Consider the following 6685-nt stretch of genomic DNA (forward strand, 5'->3'; position numbering starts at 1 on the left):
TATTATTTCTGAGAGAGTACATACATGTGTAAAAGTGCTGTATAAGATTATTATTGATATGAAAGCATGAGGATTTGTTGGGAGCTTTCATTTTTGTTGCTCATGAAGATCTTCAACTGTCATGAGGACAAAGATTCCTCTCTGCAGCAGATGATTCCTCCATAATGCTCCAGCCTTCTCTGACTCACAAAGGGGCTGGCAGTGAAATTGCAAACCTCATTCTAACTTGTTCTAAGGACGCCGCCTTGTGCTCCTCTAATATAATGAGTAAGGAGTGCACACAGGTAAACATAATCTGGATAAAAATACATGTGTCAGAAAAATGCCTGACTCTATTCAATTCCTCTCCCCACCTCACCCATTTATGAACCAGAATATTGTATTGACCTACTCAGGGTAAGGCATGAGCAGAGTTCCTGCCATGGGCAAAATTGGTATTAGAATCCCTGACTAAATAGTACCTGCCTTGTTTAGTACCTGTGACAATTAAATGAGATAATTCATAAAAAGCAGTTATGACATTATCTAGCTGCACTCATTGGCTAAGATTGCCATAATAAAAATACCATAGATTGGGTGGTTTAAATAACAGAAATTTATCTTTTTCAGTTCTGTAGACTGGAAGTTCAAGATCAAGGTGTCAACAAGTTCTCTACTTGTCTTGCAGACAGCTGTCTTGTTGTGTCCTTATGTAGCCTTTTTTGTATGTGACTTCATCCCCAACATCTCTTCCTCTTCTTGAGAACACCAGACATCCCGGATTACAGCCTACCCATATGACCTCATTTAATCTAATTATCTCTATAAAGGCCCTATTTCCAAATACAATCCCATTCTGAGGTGTACTGGGGGTTATAAATTCAACAAATAAACTCAAGGGAACAATTTAGTCCATAACACTTGCATATATAGAGGAACTAATAAAATAGCTATTATTGGGCAAGGCTCAATGTGTTGGGCAAGGCCAATGAATATCAAGGAATTACAACAAGAAAGATATTAACAACTTTGCTTTTTCCTCCATTGACCAAGAATAGATGTTTAATGTTTGAACAGTTGGGATACAACAGAAAACCTTGTCCAAATAGCTACCAATTGAAACCAGGTCAGAGGACACTCGAAGACTAGAGTACAATGGCTCAGCAGGTAGACACTGTTAAGGGAACTGAATTGGCTAATGGCCTCCCCAAACCACAGGTTACTATTTTAAATGTTACAAAAGACCGTCAAGCATGAAAAGATGAAAAATAAAACCAGTGTGTGTCCAATCTTCAAAGGAGGAGAATTGAGTCATAGGGGGGCAGTTTGGCTTCATGGTACTAAACTAAATTGCCAAGTAATAGTGCTGTCTTTGGGCCAGAGGTAGATTACAATCTGTTCTGTCCTGGGGCTTCCAGGAAAGAAACTGTTTTTTTTTTTTTTTGTTTTGTTTTGTTTTGTTTTGGGTTTTTTTTTTTTCTATCTCTTTCCTTCTCACTAAAGCCCTTATTTTTTTTTCAGTCCTTAAACAGAAAATACCTCTGTGCTGATCAAAGTTATACAAACAAGACACAGACACACCCATGGTGCTACATGTGATCACATAAAATAAGATTATTTGGTGAAAAGTGAACAGATTTGAGGGATCAGAGCAACCTTCTGGGCTCTTGATGTATTGCTTACGCTGGGTACAGCTGCCTTGAACTCATCAGGGCCAAGTGTTCCAACAGAACCCCAGCCCCATCCCAACAGAAAGAGACCCCTCCTCACAGGAACTTCCTATATTATATTTATAAGAAAGGAGAGTAGGCAACCGTGATGCTGTGGAAGCCCTTTTGGAAAGGGGGAGCTCCGTCACAACAATATAAGGACTTATTTGCCAGGATAATCCACAAATTTTTCAGATAGTACCCTAAAAACAATTGTATATGCCTCACTGATATTTGTTCTTAGGTTTTCCCATCATTTGATTTTATCATTGTTTACTAGTAAAAAGCAACATTGCCAAATAATCCCTAGTTTTTCACTTAAAAAACAGTGAAATGATGTTATAGCCTTTAGAAAAGTTTTAGGTTAAGCCTGTTGTTGCTAGATTAACTTTAATATATTTCTTGCTTCCCTTTATCTGGAATGTGGCAATAGCTTATTTACTTTTAACCCTTTCAATCCTTATTCAATTCAATGACTTAAAGTTTGAGAGCCAAACACTGGGACTTGGGGGTAACAGATTGGCAGTTGGCAGTTTTATTGTTTGCATAATTATATTTGGCATGGTCCATAGAAAGGATATGGCTACCTTTTGTTAAATCTGCACTTTCTAACTATCAAAAAAGGGAAATGAATGTAAATCGATTTTTGTATAACCTACTTGAAACATGAATTTTATTTGTTCATATTAGGATTTCGCCCCTTTTCTATAAGTCTCTTGGGATCTTATGTAGAAGCTGTTCTCGTTAAACGCTAGTCAAGGCTATTCTCTGGTATTAGCTATAAATTCGGTTTCACATTCTACTTAACAAACTGAAATATTCAAAAAAAAAAAAAGGAAGAGAGAGGGGGGCGGGGGTGGGGGGAGCCCCAAAGCTCATGAGCAGGAGCAGGTATGAGGTTGTTGTTCTGCCAAGGGATTCCAGGGCCTTACAGATGTGCATCTGCACAGTTAAGGGAAAGGAATAATCAGACCTCCCTACCAGCCATTGTGGAGAGGATTAAAGGAGAGATGATTGGGTTATAAGAGCCTTAACCCAATTGGTGAGTTAGTCATGATGGGATTAACTGTGTGGTACTGGAAGGCAGGTAGGGTTTGGCTGGAGGAGGTGGGTTATTGAGAGTCTGGGTTTTATATTTAGTATCTGGCGAGTGGAGTCTCTGTCTCTCTCTCTCTCTCTCTCTCTCTGCTTTCTGATCATTATGTGGGCCACTTCCCTCCACCACACCCTTCCACCACGATGTTCTGCCTTACCTCAGGCCCTGAGGAATGGAGCTGGCTGTCTGTTAACTGTGACCTCTGAAACCATGAGCCTCTAAATAAATTTTCCCCCTTAAAATTGTTTTTGTCGGTCTTTTAGTCACAGGAGTGGGAGAGCTGACAAAATACTGCATATAAATGTCCTTAGACTATTGGTCACTTGAAAAGGCAACACAAAAGATGACCAATGTCACATGACATTGGGGTGAGGCCACACTTTCTGGGTGAGCCAGCTTCCTGCCAGGGTTAGGAAGACGAGATCTGTAAGGATTCTGCTCAGATTTGCATTAGCACTCGAGTGAACATTTCCCCCAGCCTCTCAAGTTATCTTCCTGCTTGTAGTCTCATTTCGACTTTTGATCTGTGAACCAGGAACCACCATTTTGAGGCATGGTGGGAATACAAGTAATTTGCCTCAGGAGGAGGAAAGCAAGAATCCATTAGGCCTAGTTCAAAATAGAGGGGTTATAAAGTTGAGAAATAGGTCAATGTAGTGTGGTGGTTGGTCTGATCCAATAATTCTGGCAAGTTCTATGCACATTCCTGAGAACAAATGCGAAGGAGATATTTTTGACAAGTGCTGGGAAAACCGAGGGAAAATGGCTATTCAACTAGTAGACTAAATAAGCCAAGAATCTATTAGGACTCAAGACAGATGATTCTCAACTTTCCTTAATTAATGTGCGCAGGAACTTGAGTATGTACACACATTAAAAATTATCGACAATTTTTAATTTTATAGAGAAAAAAAGTATGTCTAAACCCACCTCCCTAATAATTATTACCATGTCTATATATGCTCTAGTTTCATCCATTCACACACAAATATTATATAGATGCACTCAGCCTTTGTCTTGAATAAATATATAGAATTATGTACCTAAGGACTTACTGAGTTAGAAAAGAAATGGACTATACCACATGTTTCACTTAAGAAATTCTCAATCTGGAGTACATGATTCATTGCACAGTAGTTCTGCTAATTAAAGGTAAGTTGCAGTCTAGATTATACCTATATAAATTACAAAAGCAATGTGCAGAATTTGTTAAGGAACTACAGATTAAAAATTGATGGGCCCTAGATATGGGGAAAATGCCCAGCATCTAGAAAACAAAAAAGAATCTCTTACTTTCACAGTGCATTCTGGCTTATATTATATCATCCCTAAAATGGGTATTATAATTGGGCTCTCAAGGGCTCACACGCTAAGGACTTCGTTTCTAGCCTCTGGTGCTCTGTGAAGTAGTGGAAACTTCACAAGGTGGGGCCTTCTGGAAGGAAGCTAGGTCACTGAGGACATGGCCTTGTCCTTTCTCTCTCTCTCTCTCTCTCTCTCTCTCTCTCTCTCTCTCTCTGCTTTCCAGCTGTCACAAAGTAAATGAACAGATGTCCTTGCCATGTGTTCTTACCATCATGTACTGTGCTGCCACAGTCTCAAAGCAATGGGGACAAGTGGCCATGGCCTGAAATTTCCATAACTATGAGCCAAAATGAATATTTCCTCCTTGATAATCTCAGGTACTTTTTTTACAGCAATGGAAACACTGACACATGGAGCTAACAATATCTACTTCACAGGGCTTTGATGAAGAATAAAGAATGTGAAGTTGCATTGTAAACTACAAAAAGGAAATAAATGTAAGGAAAAAATATTATTAGTATCACACATGAGTGTGAATTCTCCACTAAACTCCCAAGTCCCGAAGAACAATTCCCTTACTTTTTTTTAATCTATTTTCCACTCTCCCCTACTTCCCATCTCTCCCTACACTTCAGCCACACTTGCAGGGTGCTATAATATAAAGGCACAAACAGAGCTCTAAAAAATTACCCTAGGATTGTCGGAAACATTTCACCAAGAGTTAGAGTTTTACAAGGGTAATAATGGGGATCTGGGAGCTATTTTAAATATTTTATAGAAGTCTAATCTGAAATACTGTTATCAACAATAAAGCTTAAAAGCTAAATATAACATCAAGGTTTTCTTTCGTTTTTCTTTCTTTTTTTGTTTTTTTTTCTTTTGAGTGGAATTATATAAAACAACTGTGCATCTGATAGAAAGAATTAATTACTACTTGATTTAATAAACATTTTGAGCTATCTCATGGTCTCTGCAGAAGACAGAGAAGAATAAATCATAATCCTTCCCTTTAAAGAACTTACAGTCCAGTGAAGACAGACAAGTGTAATGCTTAAATGTAATGCTGTGTGACAAGGGCAATAATGAGGACAATTATAGTAAAGGGAGATATTTGGGAGTCTTAACCTAAACTCAAGTGGGTTTGGGTGGTCATGGAAAGCTTCCTGGAGTAAGTGGAAGTGCAAAACTTCTGGTATTTTTCCAGGCAAATGCTGTATGTGAAAGGATGAAGGGGTGAGGGGCAGACAGCATGTTCCATGCAGAGAGGCAATAAAGTCAAAAGGCTAAAAGTGAGAGAAAATGTGGTTCTATAGATCCCCAGAGTAGAACTGGAGGACAAGGGTGTGCGGAGGGATGGTGGATGGCATTTTACCCCAACTTTTATTTTGAAAAGTTCACACTTGAAAAAATATTGCAATGAATATATACTGTTCACCAAAATAATACGGAGGAGGCGGGGATTTGGCAAACTGTTAACAATTGGTGGTTAATTGGTGGTATTTTTAATACATCTCAGCTGCTCCCTCTCTCCCAACCTGTAAATTTATATCTTTCTATATTTTTTCTCTATCCTATATTCCTCTACCTCCTTGAGAAACTTTGGACATGAATTGGTCTAAATTTAAAAATTCAGTTATGTGCTCACTCCACAAGGGCTAGTGTTCCTAAACCAGCATTTGTCTACTTTTCATGACCAACCCCCTAAGGAACATTTCTATAATATTTTCACTAATCATCCCCCCTTTCCCAGGAAACTTTAATACACAAATATACAACATATTTGAGTTTGTTTTATACATACAGATATGTATGTATACACACAGGTGTATGTCTATATACATGGTATATATGTTATACGGCATATGTGTATACACGCATACTTTATACATTGAAAGAGTAAGATTTATTTCACATGTTAAGAACCAATTTTTGCCTATTTAAGGAGCAATTTTTGGGGTTGGGGATGTGGCTCAAGCGGTAGCGCGCTCACCTGGCATGCGTGCAGCCCGGGTTCGATCCTCAGCACCACATACAAACAAGGATGTTGTGTCTGCCGAAAAACTAAAAAATAAATATTAAAAAATTCTCTCTCTCTCTCTCTCTCTCTCTCTCTCTTTAAAAAAAAGGAGCAATTTTGCTCCCACTGAGAATGTCTGAGACAAACCAATGTAACACAAAAGAAGAATAAAGCAGATTATACTTGAATGAACCCTCCTGTTCCAATTAGTTTCTAGAAAAAGTATTAATATATTCATCATTTATATAAATGTAAAGTAAGACAAATTCTAAGGGTTATAACAAAAAAATTTAATTTCTAATGCTGTGTTTTATCTCTTCTCTCTTAGAAAAATTTTGTGGTTCTAAGCAAGTTAGATCAGCATATTTTATATGCTCCAGAGAACCCAGTCAAGTGAATCAGTCAATTGTCATCTAGTTCTGATAGAATGACTCTGATGACTTAAGTCTCAGCTACAGACTAGGAAATGGGAGCAGGAAGAAGCATGCAATCCCAGCAGCAGGAGCAAGTCAAGTTAGGCAAACCCCAGAGAAGAATGTCCTTTGAAGTAGGCAACAAAATCCAGGCAGGTGTTGGAAT

This window comes from Spermophilus citellus (genome assembly GCF_964194105.1).
Source record: "Spermophilus citellus genome assembly, chromosome: 9".
Classification (NCBI taxonomy): domain Eukaryota; kingdom Metazoa; phylum Chordata; class Mammalia; order Rodentia; family Sciuridae; genus Spermophilus; species Spermophilus citellus.